The sequence below is a fragment of the Microplitis demolitor genome, chromosome 5, assembly GCF_026212275.2.
Source record: "Microplitis demolitor isolate Queensland-Clemson2020A chromosome 5, iyMicDemo2.1a, whole genome shotgun sequence".
NCBI classification, from domain to species: Eukaryota; Metazoa; Arthropoda; class Insecta; order Hymenoptera; family Braconidae; genus Microplitis; species Microplitis demolitor.
In genome coordinates this window covers 7,248,346-7,268,438 of record NC_068549.1, presented here as the reverse complement: position 1 = coordinate 7,268,438, position 20,093 = coordinate 7,248,346, and the positions used below count along the sequence as shown (strand labels likewise).

The 20,093-nt window shown below is 29.1% G+C and overlaps 1 protein-coding gene across 3 annotated transcripts in view; it reads left to right on the top strand.

Moving 5' to 3' along the window:
* LOC103569649 (CD151 antigen) overlaps positions 1 to 20,093 on the top strand; it is a 139,504-nt gene that overhangs the window by 77,222 nt on the left and 42,189 nt on the right. Inside the window, exon 1 of one of the 3 annotated variants that reach the window (XM_014444764.2) lies at positions 17,216 to 17,282. The exons of the other annotated variants lie outside the window; for them this stretch is intronic. The gene's annotated coding sequence lies outside the window, so the exon portion shown is untranslated. Of the gene's footprint in view, positions 1 to 17,215; positions 17,283 to 20,093 lie in introns of those variants that run through there. 3 annotated transcript variants of the gene reach the window in all.

The window sequence follows — 20,093 nt, the reverse complement described above, 5'->3', positions numbered from 1 at the left end:
CGGCAATGATATAATCGAGGTAAAAGTTCACGAGTTAGAGAAAAAAAAACAACGTTTCAAGATTATTGACCTCTCTTATTTTTGATCTGATAAAAATAAGTTATTTAGTCTTCGGTAGTTAATATTTATGATGTTGAGGTTGTTATTAAAACAGTAAATGGATATCTCGATAAAATAAAAACAAAAAAATAACCAAGGCAATAAAAGTAATCGGTAAAGAATATAATTCACTGTAAAAAATTCTTGTCAACGCTGTGGTGTGAATGATTTGGTGTTAAAATTTTCAACACTGCCGGTTTAAAAAGTATGCGACACATGGTATTAAATTTTTATCCGTGTAAATTAGAACGTTTCAAATATCGATGATGTAAAAGTATAAGTTTTTTATTAAGAACTCACGATTACTACGTCATTGGGTATTCAATTTTATTTTAAAATAATTCACATCTGTTGTAATAATTATAATATACTAGTGCTCCTTTCTGTACAAACATTGCAATTATATTAATTATAAAAATTAGACTAATGTCGTTTCGTGACACATGTTTATTGCATCTATAACTTCTGTAAAAACTGCTGTTATTTTTGCCAAATACAACGTTAATAATTTATTTAAAGAAATTGGAGAAATTTGAATGGAAAATCGGTTAAAGCAAAAATAACTATGTATGCATATTATAGTGACTCAAAGCACACGAAAGATGTAGTGAAAGAAATTACAATATGTGGGAGGATTTTTCCACTCTCAAAAAAATCCTCCTCCAAAAAAAATCTCAACCACCGTACTCTTTGGGTCATAAAATCCCTACCCCGGCAGTCAAGGGGCTCATGACGTCACGGGATCCCAAGAACAACTAAGTGTTAGCAAAAGCTAACACCCTCGAAAGTCAAAGGGCATGAAGCAGATTTTCCTCAGCCTTCGTGAGACTGACACCACCAGTTAGCAACACTGGCCCCGGTTTCTCTTTTATTTTATCGTATCATTGTAATCGCGGAGTACTGTTTTGACACTTATACTTATACTTGAATTTAATAGATTGTATCACATTATCGATAACTATACTCTACGAGTTTTATTACACTGTGAAAAATTTCTATTAGTTTTTACTATGGGTGCATTGTAACCCCGGACCATAAGGAAACTGATACAAAATTTACAAGTGTACCATAGTAAACGTATGCGCATCGGTCCCAATCGTGTCATCTGCGCATACCATTTACTATGGAACACTTGTAAATTTTGTACCAGTTTTATTATGGTTCGGTGTTACAATGCGCCCATAGTAAAATTTGTTGGAAATTTTTCACAGTGTACTGATTGTGGAAATTAATTAACATTAGTCGAGCATTGTAAAGAGTGTAGTTATAAACTTAAATAAATCACTAATATTGAGACTACATGCATGGTAAGGAGTTAAAAAAAAGCAAAACAATAGAGAACAATTGAGGATATGTTTTTTTTTCTTAAGTGGCCCATTTTGCCCCCCCCCCCCCCCCGCTCCCTTTTACCTCTAATGGAAAATATAATAATTGCAATAAATGCATAAATATTATTTTATGTATTTAATCAATGCTTCATATATTATCTCAATTGTCCCTGATTGGCGAAATTGAAATTTCAAGAGCTGTATAAAATGAAAAGATATTATTTTGTCAAGGAATATTCGATGACAGTTGTGTTGTCTATGAGGTCTCGTCGTAATTTCCTGCTTCGTGTGGTGAACTGTTGAAGCGTTTTATATTACTCTCAAGTGCCGAGTTTTATTCGTCAAGGGAAAAAAAGTTGAAAGCAATAATGGCACGTACCAAGTTGCATGTACAGCTCTGTAGAGGCTGATAGTTCGGACTGTAGCTCTAGATGATTGTGACATGCCACCCTTTTTTACCACTTTTCATTCCTCTTTTTCTTCTTTTTTGCATCGTTTATTTTATTTTATTTTTTTTATCTCCGTCTTTATACCCTCTACCCATCCTTACTTCCTATTTCAGATAACAAAATATCGTGAGTTTACCAAAAAAGTACATTCTATTATTTTTTTTTCTTCTATTTCACTTTGCAAAAAACTCCTTTAAAAAAAAAAAGTATAACCTCATATGAAATAGTTTTGTTTTTAAACAATTTAATTAAAAAAAGGAAAAAACTGAATTCATTACTTTATTTTCATGTTTAGTATCATAATAGGGTACATAAAAACTATAGATAACGATGAAAAGTAATTTATTTTCAAAGGATAATGTTATGCTACATCGTTATTATTTATTTTCTCATGCAAGCACATTCATTGTTTCAAATATACCCGTATATCGAGCTTGCATTAAAATTCTCGAAGCATGGATCAAGATTGGCACTATAACCATTGACGAAATAAGATTCAGCCAATTTTTAGATGATGACTACGTGCTGAAACTAAAATTTTTACTCTGCAGATTTTTAACAGTGTATGTTTGTGTTAAAGTGTTCCATGTTTCTCGAACGATAAACGAATAAACCGATTCAGACGATTCTCGTGGTTATTGAAAGGGTTTTTACGATTTAGATTTAGTGAGTGTTAGATCAATCGGTCGAATAAATCCCGCGTTATTCAAAAAATAAAATAACCAAATGCCGGTCGATGAAAGCCAAAAAAAAAATATATTTTTTTATTCTTCACATATGCTTTATATATACAACATTGTATTCAGTGCGTATACATTCGGATTCATTAGGAGGAAGGTAGAGACCAAAAATTTTGAGACATAATAAAGAATAAATAAAGATTATAATATTTTTGAGACTCGTTTTCTTCGTATAGTAATTTTTTTTTACGAAGAATTTATGGCATTATTTTTTTTTTATCGTTCTTTAACTTTATAAAAGTATCTAGAGCAATAAATATATTTGAGCTCTTATATTCACTAATCACATTAATTAGATATTGGCAAAAAATATTTAGATTATAGCCAATGCTTAATTTATTTTTCTTTCTAGAGGGTGTAACTCATAAATTAAGCGACCCAGAGCAGGATGAGTTACGACAAATTGGTCGGTGTTAACTTGGTTCTCCCTCTGGGAACTGTTGTTTCATTTTTTACTGTACACGATCAGACAGCAAACGGAGTGTGAGTGTAAATGAAACCGTTACGAATTCTATTCTGCCCCCTGTTTTGTTATATATGTATCACAAATCACACTCACTTTTGTTTTTTAATTCAAACTTCATTCAGAATAGCTATGTTAAAAACAGATTTACGATCGAACATTTTATCTAATGATAACTACTAAATTAGTTTCATCTATATATAAGGCCAATTTATTTATAGAAATGTATAGCTTTAATTATTATTTCCCATTAATATTTCAAAATTAATATTTTTGACTTGACCATTTCTAAAGCAAAAAAACAAAGTCTAGTCACTTTAAAATTGTTCGTAAAAATTTTTTTTCATTACAATCGTTAGTCGTTTTACCTTCCTATTGAAAAAACCTATTTAGGATAAAGTGGGAATCCATAAAAATCCATGTTGGAAACTATACAGATTTACATAAGGATCCATGGGAATCAACATAGAAATCGATGTAGGAAAGTATGGGTACCAGAATACCCGTATAGGAAATCTCTATGGAAAACTGTAGATACTTCGATTCCCATACAAGGATTTAGCATATAGGAAACTATCAGTATCTGGATTCCCATGTTAGAAATCCACACAGGAACCTGGGTATCTGGATTACTATCTAAATGTTTTATATACATATAGTAAACCATATATGTCTGCATAGTAGTCACAAATTGAGTTCCCCTATGGATTTTCGGATGGTGTGAATTTCCATAGAAATTAATATAAGAATTTATGCTGAATTTCTATAGGAAACTCTCAGGGAATCTATGTGAGAATTTGTGTAAGAATCTATGCTGGATGTCTATAAGAAACTATATGGAATTCCGCCTGAAAATGCTATGTAGGGATCTAAGCAGAATTCTTTCGTGAATTTTTTTGATAATGAAATAATTTAAATACCCGAGTCGAAATGTAAAGCTCACATTGAGCCTCCTAAGGTAGTTTTTATGTCGGACTTGAAGGATTAAAGTAGATTCTATTCCCATGTTAAATTAGGTCTGACTTTGGACCCCAAAGTGGTACAAATTTCTATTTTTACCACTTTGGTGATCAAAGTAGGATCTGAATGGAATAAAAATCAGGGTCAACTTTGGATCCCTACAACCTATATAATAATAATAATAATAATAATAATAATAATTCTATCATTATGATGATTATTTTCAGTATAACAATATTATTAACTATACCCGGGCAGAACGATTAAGATCTGACAAGATATAATGATATCTGATCAGATCAAATTATATCTTGGCAGATCTATTTATATCTGATCAGATCTAACATTTAGACATAATCAGATCTCATTGTATCTGTCCAACCACCATTTATATCCGGTCAGATCTAATCAGATATGATTAGATCTGGGCTAGATACAATATCAGACATGATTATATCCAGCCAGATCTGCGTATATATCGTAAGATCTGATCAGATATAACTATATCTAAACTAAATACAACATTTAAAATAATCAGATCTTATTATATCTGCTCAGATATAATCATGTATACATTGTATTATTATTGAAAATTGTCCATATTTAGTTATTTACACTCACGTGATCACATACGTGGGTCCAGTGACCGGGATTTTTCATTAATTATAATCATTTATAATTTCTCTAAGTAACGTTCCTAATTTATCAGATTACATTTCGGATTGAATTGAAATTATCTTTTTTTTTCGCAATTTAATGTTTCTTTAAATAGGGATCCCCGGAGAAAAAGGTTCAGATCTGACTACATATAATTATATCTGATCAGATCTGGCCAGATAGAGACAATTTAAAGATCTGGCCAGATTTACTTTGTCAGATCTGATCAGATATAATTATATGTAGTCAGATCTAAACCTTTTTCCCCGGATAATTGTAGTTACAATTAATAATTAATAATATTATTATTTTGAAAATAAGTATTATAATTATAGAATTATTATTATGATAGTTATAACTGCCATTGTTATTGTTTTGTCACAAACAAGCCGCAGCTATATATTTTGAAAATTTTGATTGAAAGTGTTCCAATCATTGTAAACGCAAATTGAATTCAAAATGATATAAAATATACGTATGTTATCATTATTTCTTATCATATATACTGCTCGGAAAAAGTCATGTCATTGCTGATTGAAATTTAAAAGTTCCAAAAATAATCTTAAATATTTAAAATAATAAAAAATATTCTGAAATGATCGAAAAAAATTACAATTCAAATCAAAATTACAAAGTACTGCTACTTACTACTTATTAAGAAATTTTGAATTAAAAAAAATATGTCGGACCCAGGTTCTATTTCGGTCTAGAGGGATGAATGTAGCTTTTATATTTTGATTCGAGTAACCATCACTTGAAAAAAAAAATAAGTTTTCTTTTAACTGAACATTTTATAATTGGCCGCACTGCTTAAGCCGGTTAACTTGCCCCATTATTTTCAAAGAACCGTTACTGAGAAGTTTCCAAAAAAAAAAAAAAATTTCTTATCTCCAAAACAATGTCTCATTTTGCCCTGGTTTCCACTAAATTTTTAAAACATAGATAATAAAATTAATATTTTATATAGAATCAAAAGTTTGAAATAATAACGTTTCAGAATTTATAATCCTTACAATCTGATGCTAGCAAAGTTAAATTAGTACTCAAATAATTTCTCTAATTAAAATCTCTTCAGATAGTATAAGTTCTGTAATGCAAACATTTACCATTGCCAATTGTCATTAGTTAAAGTCACTTTTCTATTAAATTTGTAATCAAATACGGATATAACTAAAAGTAAATTAAGCGTAGATAGAAAAAAAATAAGACATAAAAATAAATTCATTGAAGATTGTAAAACACGCGTTTATATTTTAATGCAAAAATAGACGAGTGATTCAACTGTAGGCAGAATTAAAATAAAGAGGAACATGCATTGCATTAAATAAATTTATTTAAATATATCTTCATGGTTGATTCAGTGTTGCAGTTAAATGTAATCCAGTTTTATTTGATAAATCGACATTATAGATGTAATATGTATTGGTTATCAATGTAATTTTAGCATAAATTTATCACTATAAATTTAAAGTTATATAGGGATGTATCAGGCAGCGCGGATCGAAAGGAAAATACTTTATGAAGCAAGAGAAAGGCATTATCCAATTTCATGGGTACTCTTACTGTTAACTCCTCTTGGCTCTTGCTCGATATGGTAGTAGGCGAACATAGCGGATAGCGTGGGTAGTGTACATCATCAGTGTAGTATAATGTTCGGACAACGCTAAAAGAGCTACGAAGAAGACTACTAAAGGTGTAGGAGAAAAAGAGAGACCTAAAACCAGCTTGAAGAAGAAATAGAGTAATGATATATAATATAATGTGTGGAAGAGAGTGGCAACCACTCGCGTGGCTATGATACATATACACGCACTTGCGCGTGTCTCATTTTTGATATGATGCGAATGTGACTATGGAAGGTGAGCACTAACATATTTTATACTATACAAAGCTGTTGTATCATCAACGTTGTACTTTATTCTTTGCTAATCCGCCCACATAAGCAAATCTGGAAACAAACAGTGTATGGGCGTAAAAAAATTTACGGGCGAACGAGTCACCTTCGTACACAACAGACACGCTTTTAAAATGAATAACTGACTATTTGTATTTTAATGACTAATTATATTTTTATAACAGATAATTTACGTTGTAAGGGTTATGTTTTGTTTCAGTTGTTGGTTTATAGGGAAATCCGGGGTAAAATAAGACATTACGTAGGTGTCTGGAGCAGAATGATACTTCATGTCTCAGAGAAGAAAAAAATTTTTTTTGCAAAAAACATGGCATGTAGTATCTCAGTTAACTTTTCCAATTTTCAATCGGATAATTTAGATAATAATAAATACTAAGGAAAAAATTTTTTACTGAAAGGTTAAATTGGCCGTACTATTCAGGCTGATCAACTTTCCTGATCATTTTCTTTAAACCGCAACTAAGCATTTTTAAACAACTAACAGTTTTATTTTGTCTCTTAAACATAGTGTTTCATTTTGTCTCAGGTTTTCCTACCCGTGGGAAAAATTTTATTATAACATTTTACTAAACCAAAAATACTTACAATTGATTTGCGTGAAAACATTTATGGTGCAAATCAATACGATATTTTTAGATTCGTTTCTGTACGTAGTGAAACTTCTAATTTCGTAATAAATCGTTTTTTTTTTCAGTGTATACAATACAGAGAAAAAAAAATAACTTTTGGAAAAACAAAATTTTCTCGAGTAATAAATCGATATGAATTAATAAATCGATATTATTGTATTATTAATTTTATATTTAACGCAAAGAATCCTTTTTGTGACCGAAGACAATTGAAATTTATTTGCATTACTGCAAAAATCTTGAAAAAAAGTAGGGTTTCTTCAAAGTCATACATTTTTATTCAAAGTTTTTTTTTTTTTGTTGTTAAAATAAAATCCTAGAATAACTTTTATTATTTTTCGAACCTGAACAGGAAATGATTATTGATAAATTATAGATCAAACCATGGAACTATCATACTATCTCCTATCGAATGAAACATAACCAACGGAAGTTTCGATATCATAAATTATTTTTTAACAAGTAGAGTTTATAGAAATCTAGTTATTGCATTTATCCACATGGTGGATTTTTAAAAAAATTTTATCCTATCCTATCATAATTACTCTCGTGGGTTCCAAAAATACAATTGGTTCGATAGTTTACGTTTGCATATAATCTCAAGTTACTTAAAAATATTTTTTTAAACAAATCTTTAAACTCGTAATTAATAAGGTTAAAAGAATCAACCCTCTTTTCTTATATTTTTTCTATTAAATTTATAATTAGAAATTATTATTTTTTATTTATCTATTAATTTTTATGCCAAGGCACAGGCCAAATGGAAATTTTATACATTAATATAATTTTTACAAGAGTAATTTTATTACCTAAAGTCACAATTTGTGAAGGAATATTAATAGACAATTTAACTCTTACTATATAATCCAATTTCTATGCTGATTAAAGATTTGCTATTTTACAAAGATTGTCCTTTACTTTTATTTGAAGTCTAAACTTAATAGGTAGTCAAATATTTTATTCTTAAAAACCTCAAGACTACTTGATTGTAATATCTCAGAAGGCAGATCTTTCCAGAGACGAATTATTGAGACGACAAATGAATGTTTCTAAAACACTGTAGGAATGTTTGGAATTTTGAACAATGTATTATTATTTTTTACTACTGATCTCTCCGATCGTTTGACATCTACCTCATCGACAAACAGATCATACAGATATTGAGGTTTTCCTACTTCAAGCAGTTTGTAGAAATAACAGGCCATATAATAAACTCTTCTAGATTTAACAGATAGTCATCCGTGTACGCCGATACGGTGTTATGTGCTGGTCTCGTTTTAAACTAAAAATAAATCTAATAGCATTATTTATTGAAAGCTGAAATTTCAAGTCATTTTCAACAGTAGAATCAGTTTGTACAATACAGTAATTGATAAGTCGAAGAATAGTAGCTGAGACCAGTAATCTACGAATATCAGATGGGAAAATGTTTTTCCTGACTTTTAAACTATGTAACGAAGCATTGACTTTTCTTAATGTTATAGAAATATGTTCATTCCAAGATAAGTTATCTGTAAGATGTATGCCGAGACATTTCGTGGATCTTACATAGGAAAGTGGAGCACCATTTACTATGACTGGTGGTAAAACACAATCATGAACTATTTTAAGCTTACTGCTAGTACCCAAAATCATAACTTTAGTTTTTTTTTAGATTGAATTCTAACCCATTTCCTCTGGCCCAATTTGCTATACCTTGAGCATTTTCAGACGCAAATCGAACTGCATCGTAAAGCTGGAAAAACTTAATGTACAGATAGATGTAGGTATCATCTGCGAACAAACCACGTTTACAATATCTGAGCCATATCACCACAGTATTCATTACTATAGTAGAAACAAAATTGGACCAAAAACAGTAATTGAAGAGACTATAAAATATGAAGTATTTGTATTTTTAGTATTTTTTATACGGATAATATTTGTCTCCGTGCTTACGAGTTATGATAATTTATAGATTTTCGCATTCAATAATTTATAGTCATTTTTTATTAGGACATAAATGTTTCTGCTGAACGCAGGAACCAGCCAATAACGGGCGAGGGCATTTGCAAAAGTGACCCGCAAGGTTAATACGATTGGATGATTGGCTTCATCAGTAAATTGATCGTGGACGTTGGGCATTGAACAAATGAGGATATACTTGAGCTGGGAACTTACGGTGCCACAAATTGACGCTTTACTAGGGGGTCTTCATTGTGTTAGATAAAAATATACTTGGTGTGAGAAATATACAATTAAAAAATAAAACATTTTGATATGTTGTATTTATACTTACGTCAGCAATTATTTATTTTTATCTATAATTCAATAAAAAAAAAAAAAAAAAGAACAAATTAATGGAAAAAATATTATTTAATAATGTAAGATAAATTATGCAGTCACTTTAGTGCGTATTATCAGATAGTTGTGTTATACAATCAACGTAGGAAGTCCGGTATGTGTTACGCAAGGGCGCATTTCTTTATCTATGTATATTTTCTGTCAGATAATGTCAGGAGATAAATCTAATTACGGTTTAAATTTATATTACAATTTTATAGAGTTTATTTTTATTATCTTAAGTTATTAATGCTTTAGAAAATAAAATCATAAAAAATTTACATTCAAATTTTATAGAGACCAACTACATAAAAATAATGTTATCGAACACATTAACTGAATTTCGTTATAAATGCTATGAATATTAGCTTGAAATTGAAAAGAGGTTTGATTGGTTAGCTGGTAATTCAAATCAGTACGCCTTGTTAATATATCTGCATTATTAATATAGCTTAACTGAATAGATACATAACTGATTAGAGAGCTTATAGGCACAAGATAAAATGTTATGCTGAATTTATTTGGAATGTGAGTGATCAATATTATATATGCTTATTTCTATTTTTAAACGAAGAAAAATTTACGGTAACAATTACAATGTATTGTAAAAATGGTTTCCATATTGGATAGTAACAGGTTTTTTTTGAAATATCGATGATAGGAATGGTGTCCATACAAATTATGGTAATCGTTCCTATTCATATGGGTTTTATTCCTGTATGGTGTTTGAATAGTTCCTACATCACCATGATAATGGCTTCCATATATTATGGTAATGATTACCATAATAGTATAGTAAGATCATCTTGATAGTATGATAACCATTACCATACTACCATAGTAATCGTTATCATACTAAGATGATAATCATTTCCATACATTATAGGAATCATTACCATAATACATGCACGCAGAGAATTTTCGAGTAAAAATTACCCATAAAGTTTGGTACTGTAAGGACATGCAGCCATGAAAAAAATTTAGATATTCACCATATGTCCTCACAATATCAAACTTTTTGAGTAATTTTTACTAAAAATTTCTCTGCGTGTGGTTACGCTTACAATAGTAGTATAGATTGATTACCATAATATTATGGGAATACTTCACATATATTGAGAGAATGGTTACCATTATATACCGAGCTATTTCTAATACGGATCTAGAAACTGTTTTAATGTCGATATAAGATTTATTACTATTTCACTGTGGAAGCTATTCCCATGAGTATGATAATCATTACCATAATTCAATTACTGTACAATATAGGAACTTTTACCATATTACAGGAATGGTTCCTATAGTTAATAATAACTAGTACCATAATGGTATGGGATAATATTTCATATGTCTCGGGTCGAAAAATGTGACCCGTTGTAAATGGAATACAAATTTCAACTTATTTCTATTCAATTTTACTTTTGGATTGCATTTAATTTGTACTATTCCTTGTTTAGACTATTTTCAGACGTTTTCAATCATTTTTAGTCTGATTCTGGTCGCCTCTAGATCAAAATGAGATTTTTTTCTCATAAAATATCGCCATCTTTTGTTTTTATCCAGACTAAAATCAGACTTTTACCATCTATTATTTTTATCAGACTGTTTTTGATCATTTATAGATCAAAAACAGCTTAAAATTTTTATAAAAATTAAAAATAAATTAACTAGTTCAAATGAATTGTTTTTTGACTAAAATAAGATTGAATTTTACGACCCGAAGTACTAAAAAAGGTTCCAATAATTCTCTCTCCATGTATTTGTATTATTTTTGATTTATGTTTATTTCTACCGTTTATAATTATTGTACCAAGATAATATTTTTAACTTTCCACTATGAAAATTGAAAGACTTTCAAATGGAAAATTTATTGAAGTACTTTACATTTACTTGGCGAATTTTCAATTCAGAACCTCTAAAATTAGTTCTTCTGTCCATTTTTCTGCAAAATTTATACATTAGCGCTACAATGGTGTTAGCAACTAGGTTAAGCTCCGCAATATGTTACGTAATGATACTTACAGGGTACATTGTTGTGATATAAATACGAACTCAGAAAATAAACATATACGTCTCTTAACGATGAACCATCAATCACACGAGTTGATTAAATCCTGATCCTATCAGAGGTAAATGTAAAAACCACGTATGAAATGTTAAATCTTGCTATTCAGATTTCTTTGAGCTATAATTCGTAACTAAAAATATAAAATTTATAAACAATAGGCAATGTATAGAATATTTATAAACTTTTTTTTCCAACATTTATATATGGATTTATATTTCTAGGGCGTAAAGCCATAAATCTTTTTTAAGCTCTTATTAAAATCGGTCGCTCGAAAAACTAAATCGTTGGTGTAAATAAGCTGACTTGAAAAAAAAAAAAAAAAAAAAAAAGACTTCATCAATTGTTAACGGTAAAAGTTAAAAACTTAACAAAAAAATATAAATTGTCATTGAACAAATTTTTCAATTATTAATAAATCATGTCTTAATTCTAGTGAAGCATATAATGTTTTTTTTTTTTTGTAACTCATACCCGAAATTTATGCCATTAAGCGCCTGTAGTGGGCAGTTAAAAATATTATGTATGCCAGCGGGTAACAAAGATACCTAATCGTTCAAATTGTGACGTCAGTCATACAAAAAATATTTTCTCTCCTCCGAGCGAAAAGCGTTCTTTCGTCCCGCTGTGCAAAACTAAGTTGCCGAGAAAAATAGTATACACACTTTGGGAAGTAAATAAGAAAGCCTCAGATAACATGTGATCTGAGACATTTTTTACTTTACTGCTCTAGGTGTGTAATATACTATTTTAGTTGCATGCACTATAATTAGCGTGTGAAAAATATCAAAATAACTTATTGAGTCATTTTGTGACAAAATTTTGTTTTTTACTCGGAATTCGCGCTTATTATGCAGCTTCTACTACATTTTATTTTCTTAAAAATAAGCCCTCACAAAACTCTGTATAATTAACAGTTTATTTTTTCGAGCCGATTATTTAATGGATCGCATAATAAAGCGCCTTTTTTGGTAATAAGTAAATGATTCGCGTGGTTTAAAGTAAGTAACTTTCGTAAACATACTTTTGTATAATTACGAACATACCTCGTGAATTTCATTATGAAACAATTAGCTGTCTTACGACGAAAATAGTATATAGTTCCCGGAGGTAATAAATTCTTATCTTTGAGACAGATGTCATTTAAATCAATGAATTTTTCACAGTATTTATATGTATGTCATTAATCTATAATTCACTATCAATCATTCTATAATATCCAAGAGTCACGATCTTATGATGAATCATGATTTCTAATGTATTCGATAATGATTTTGATTCCATTAGAATATGTTTCGGACTTTAAAAAGAAGTATACCGGCTTTTAATGAACTAATGAAATTAAGCTTTTTTTCTTTTATATTATATAAATGGCAAAGTTAGTTTATGCGTAAATGAATGACTCTTATATAAAAACAATAATAAAATAATAATAATGACTATGTACAACTTTAACCTATGTAGCATAGAGGCGCTGATTTTGGACACTCGGCCATTCCTGGACAGTTTTTATATTATTTTGATATATACTGAGAGGAAATTAGAAACACTGTCTATGCACTTATGGATTACATTGTAAAAAGAGTTCTTTAACAGGGGTTCGCACTTTTCTCTTTATTACACTCAAGTCCACTAACGATACTATCCTTGTTGCACTTGTACAGTAAATGGAAACTTTGGCTGAGTTTTTCTCTTAAACAAACGAATGTTATGAAACAATTAAAGCGCACTTCGCTAGATTAGACAGTAATGCATCAAAGTGCGGTCTGTGTTTTGTATTGAGAGATTTTGTTTCCGAAAAAAAACCCAGCCGAAAATATCTGATAACTCCTGTTAACGCATATAGAAATTATTCTTATATACAGTCGGGCCTCGTCATAAGGCAATTTGCTGTCTTTTTTATGAACCAGGTATCGCAATAGTTTGAGAGAGAACCTAATAGTCTTATAATGAGATCCTACCGTTGGAAAATGTTTCCACAAGAATGGAAACTGGACTCATAACATATACTCTCAATTTAAATTAATGAGATTTCTACTCAATCGCCAATAAAATCACCCTAATTTTACGCAAAACGTCACTGATTTAAACAGTGCCTCTGGCGAGTATTTAAATCAACTGATAAATCAGTCAGTCATGGGTTTCATCCCATCGCTGGTCGATCAAGTTTCCGTGTTTGATTATCTCATTAAATCGTTAATTTCTAAGGTTAAATAATAATTTATTTGTCACCGAAAGGTAGCCATTGTGGTACCGATTCGATTAAACTTTCCCTACACCGATTGTTGTTCGTGTTAGGAAAGGTTCTTGACAGCTTTGACTAGTCAGTCATAGGTCCGATACCCATGCTATTTGATCAAGTTTTTGGATTTGATTTTGGAAGGTTGATGGAACCTTTCCGATGAATAGTTTGTAGATAGATTCACTTACATCCCTATTAGTGATCTAAAAATTCGCTGATTAACCAAAGAAAATTCAAAGCAATGAATGAATCAGTGAACGTTCCACTGATTCAAATTAAAAGAATATGGGAAAAGATCATAGTTTTGTACAGAAAATAGTAATTTCCTTGAAAAGAAAGCGTTTCGAAAGTGGGTATTTAAATCAAAATATCGATATGCAATCCAAATATCAGGAGTTTGTTGAAAACGAATACTTTCTACTCAATAAAATGTTCGGATTCAATGGCTGCGTTTAGGTTTGCTAAAATCTGAACAATGATAAGTATATTTTACAATACTCTATATTAATTTCTATAAAAACATACTTCTAGCACTAGTGAATATAGTCATTTGGCATTATATAGTACAAGTTCTGCTAAGAACAGTTGGACAGTAAACTTGAACGCAGCCAATGTTATATTCTTAATGTCCATCTGAATCGCAATCTCTCACTCGTCCACTTATAGATGAAGTTAAGTCTGCGATTGACTTTGAAACTTTCATTAGATCTTTCTGTATCTTGAACGATTAATTTATTCGCTTTTCTTCCGGCTTTGTAATTGCGGTGTTATTTATTTCTAATTTAAGTGTATTTCTTATTCAATAATAATAACCTCTTACTACAGATTATAAAAAAATTTATCACGTATATTACAGAAACGGCTCCCATGTACTTATTGGATGTATCTGAAGATCGAAACGTTTCTTGCACAACGAAAAAAAAAAGAATTGGCAAGTAAAAAATCTACTGGATAACTAAATTTCTGAAATGTTCGTATATGGATGTTGGTATGTCAGCCAAAAATCTTAGGCCACCCCAACTACCAGAACTACCCCTTAAGTAGTCGAATGAAATAAATTTTTTTCGTTTTCGTTACGTGAAAAACGTTCCAATCTTCAGGTACATCTTATTGGAACTTTTTCTCTAATATTGTGTGCAGAATTTCTGTACATTATGGGAACGGTTTTTGTTATTTATTGGAATCATCTCATTGATTTTATCTCTTCATATAAATTAATATAAAAAAAACTATTACTATAATAAGTGCAATTAAAGTATCTTTGAATGCGATCAAAATATCTGCGAAATTTTGTCGTATTATATAAATCACCTTATCAAAATTCTTAAAGTGACCAAAACAGGTACTTAACATGTCCGAATAAACCGGTAGTCCTGTTCTGTCCTTTATCTTTACTTATGTATAATCATTTTAAAATATGTCTGTTGAGATTCGAAGTATACGTTATTTATGTTGCATACTAATAAAAAATGTAAAGATCGAAAACATCTGGATTGTTTTTATTAATTTTAATTGGAGATGTCTGTTATCAGAAAGTTAAAAAAATTTCAATATGGATGTTATTTATGCATTTTAAATTAATTTAATGATACGTATAATCTAAACTTGTCACAATCATAAATTTATTGTTGTGACAATAGTTATTTATCCTTGAAAAAAGAATAACGTTTGTATGCAATCATTTATTGTAACGAAGATTTCAATAAACAGTTTTAGTATAAAATAATTTACTTAAAACAACGAATATATTTTGTTATTTATTGTCATTAAATTTATTTATTCGTTGGATTCTTATTTATTCATTTTAATATAAATAAAAGCATATGCATAAAAAATTTGTTTGCAAGTTTTATTATTTCTGACAGTGTGAATCTTGTGAAATGAAAAATTTAATTGATTATTAATTATGAAAATTTATACTTTATTATCAAAACCGTACACAGAACAAAATATTATGCCTTAATATATACAATTTACTTTATGATAAATCACCACAATTCACTGTGATACGCCAAAATTAAAAATTTATCTACTATTTAACACTTTTAAATTGTTACTTAGTACAAAAACCGGAATTATCAACATTATGTTGGGTGTTACTTTAAAGTTAAGACAAAGTTTATGTTGAAAACTCAATCGATAGTTACGAAAAAACGATTCGAAAAATGAAAACGAGATCGACATATCATAAATGTCAATTTAACTTAAAAATTTTGACTATTAATATATTAAATTTACCATTGACTTGATGCTGGAATCTTTATCATACTAATTAAAAAAATTAAGTTATAATTTCGAATTATTTAATTGAAGTAATTTTAATAACTATTTTGTCGCTAAACAAAAATGTGTCTTTGTTTCCCTGATTAAGAAAAATTATTTGAAACAATTCAAAATAATGTGAAGTTTAATCAATTTAAAGCAATTTTAATCGATTAATATATAGATATATACTTAGCGTGGATTGAATCATTTTTTTTAATCAAGGTTTTTTACGAGAAAGTAATTAATTTACTATTTACAACTTGTATGAAATATCACGTAATTACGTAAACAAATCCATCAAAGTTTTACCAAAACTCAGAAAAAAATTTTTTTTTTTGGGGCATAACGGCCTCTCTAAAAAATAAGCTTAAAAAAAATTTTGTTTTTTTTTTTTACTGAAAAAAAAAAAAAAAAAAAAAAAAAAAAAGATTTTAAACACAGATAGGCTATTCCCGTACGTTTATAATCCCATGAACTTCAAATTTATTAAAAAAAATTTTATTTAGCTACATAACCAGTTTTATTGAAATTTTTATTTTTTTATATTAACCACAATATAATCTATTGACTTAAAAGAGCTTTAATCAATAAATTTTCAAATTTATTTTAGTTTAGAAAAAAAATGATTTTTCTGTAGCAATCTTTAAAACATCAGAGATAACATGATTTGACTAAAAATGAAAGAAAAAAATTTTTCCACTATGTTTTAGATGAGAAATATTATTTTCTGAATTTCGTAAATTTTGCGAAATTTTTTACATGAAAAAAAAAAAAAAAAAAAAAAAAAACGTATTCATACATATAAAGTAAAATAAAAAATGAAGGAATTATGTAAATATTTCATAGAAGTGAATCACTGTCACACTCTACACTCAAACTCAGATCTAAACCTGATTGACAGACATGGAGATGAACTGAATTAGTGTTCATATATCGCATTAACGGATTGAGGTCCACGATAATCAGTCGTGTTCAAACCGGTGAATCGTTTGGTTCGAACGGATTCACCACATATTTAATTCCCGCACGTTTTGTTTGTTTTTTTTTTTTTTTTTTTTTTTTTTTTTTTTTTTTTTTATTTTATCGGAGTGACATCTGATGCTTGTTAATTCCAGATAAATGATATTAATATTCATATCTACAAATGGGTATAATTTTTTAAATTTATATATTTTTTCAATGTGCCACAAGCAAATATTTTGAATCGTTTGAATTTTTTTTACAATAGTGATCAAGTGTGCTTATAATATATCAAATAATAATGATAAACTGTAATAAATCATACAAGCTTAAATTATTATTTAAATGAATACAATTAAAAAAAAAAAAAAATAAAGTAACTAAAACCCTAACCAGTTCATATATCTTGAATCTAATTAACGAATATTGCTTGGAGCGATATACAAACTAAAGAGGAATTTGAGTCGATATATTTTATATAAAAAATATTTGCACTAGATCCAATCTAGTATTCCAATATTTACTTTTATCTATATTTTGTTCATTTTTTATGGGTGAAAAAGTTTTAAATTTATAACTACTAAAAAAATGTATATCATACACAAAAGCTCGATAAAGAATTTTTTATTTTAATTTTAATAAATTTAAGGTTAATCAATCATGGAATGTATTGAATTTTTTTTTTCAATAGAATAAAAAATAATAAAAATAATTGGTATTCGTTACGTAACAAATAAAACAACCCTAACAGAAAAAATCTCGCAGTTTTTAGTTTATTTCTTAAACTTATAAAAAAGTGATCATGATCATTATCACCATCATCTCCATCATCATTGTCTTCATCGTGTATATCAATATAATCATCGCCATTATCATTATCATCGTAAAGATGACCACTATAGTAATCGAAATTATCATCATCATCATCATCGTAATTTTCTACTCTCTAAAAATGAATTAGTGAAATTCACTGCGAATTAGTAACCCGTGTAAAAAAAAATTTTTTCCATAATTAATTTAGATCTGAATTTCATGACAGAACTCAGATTGTGAAAGAAATATAACTTTTATCATGAATTTGCTCAAACTTTTCGTCTAGTAAATCCGTATCAATTCTAAAATCAATTTATTCCGTCTTTAAATTCAACTTCGATAGCAACTTAACTGAATTTTCACTGAATTCAACCTTTTGTCAAATTTATCGATTCAAAAATTACCAATAAATTTTTTCAATCAAGTACTTGATTTATTTTACGTAAATCAGTTTTGATTGTAAAACTAATTTATTAAATTAACTTCGGATCACTTAGATAAAAATCTGACTGAGTCATAATTTTGTCGTGATTCTAGTTGTTGATACAAATTCATAACGAAAGTCATGCTTGTGGCACTATCTGAGTTTCGTGATGAAATTTAGATCTAAATTCATTGTGAATAAAAATTTTTGAACACGGGAAATATGCACTGGAAACCAGCTATAAGTATATCGCTGGTCAAATTAATGGTATGATGTAAAAATAATAACTACACGGAGAGAAAATTATGGTAACTGTTCGTAGTACGTTTATGAAATATCATCCCATACCGTTATGGTAATGATTACTTGGGATTATGGGATATAGACCCATACTTTCTGGGAAAAGTTTCCATAAGTATGGGAACAATTCCTATTATTATGGTAACAGTTTCCATATCGCATGTGAAAGAATCATGGTAATGATTACCATACTCATAGGAATAGTTCTCACAAGCAAATAGTAATCGATCCTATAACCACATTGTAATGGTTCCTAAATGTAGATGGGAATGAGCCCTATATATTATGTTAACTATTCCTATAATATTATTGTAAACATAACCATCATATTATGGTAACCATTACCATATACGCTTAGGAACTGTTACAATGTGGTTATAGGATTGGTTGCTATTTGCTTATGGGAACTATTCCTATGAGTATGGTAATCATTACCATGATTCTTTCGCATGCGATATGGGAACTGTTACCATAATAATAGGAATTGTTACCATATTTATGGAAACCTTCCCAAAAAGTATGGGTCTATATCCCATAATCCCAAGTAATCATTACCATAACGGTATGGGATGATATTTCATAAACGTACTAGGAACAGTTCCTTTAATTTTTTCTCCGTGCACAATGCATGGAAATTATTATCATGATATTATGGTAACCGTTACCATAATATTATGATAACGATTACCATAATATTACGGTAACCACTATCATAGTTACATGGCAACGATTACCATGATTCCATAGGAACTATTCCGATACCATATGGGAATTATTATACCCATAATTATAGGAATGATTACCATAATATATATGGGTGCCGTTCCTATAATCAACATTTGAAAAAAATCGGTTACCATGCAGTATGGGAACCATTCCCATAATATATTGTAACTGTTACCATAATTTTCTCTCCATGCACCCACTAATTCGCAGTGAATTTCACTAATTCATTTTTTCAGAGTATGATTTAAAATTGAAACCTTTTTAGCCCTTCCATTAGTCTGGATATATTCTCATCTTCAAAAATAGTTTTTGTAAAAATACAAGTTTATTTTTGAACAGGATGCTTTGTTACGTTTTTTCTTTGCTGAGGTTATTTTGTCGGGGCCATTTTATCCAAGGACAACTAGTCGTGGCAAGTAATAGTGAAATAATTGTGTTATTGATGAATTCGAAAAAAAAACTTTAGTCTCAAAAGATAACGAATGGAATCTTCTCGATATTAAAAAACTTATATGTCAACAAATACATTCGATATTCTTTCGTATTATTGTGATTTTATACACTTGAAATATTTATAGCATATGTCTATCATCAAGACAAATGTACTTTGTGGCCCAATGTGTCACTCGATGTCACCAAGTGTATTGCTCAGGATGTATTATGTATATAGCTTTGGTTTCACGCCAGCTTTTAAAGAGGCGTTAGATATATTTATACTGGCTAAGTGTGGAAAGGA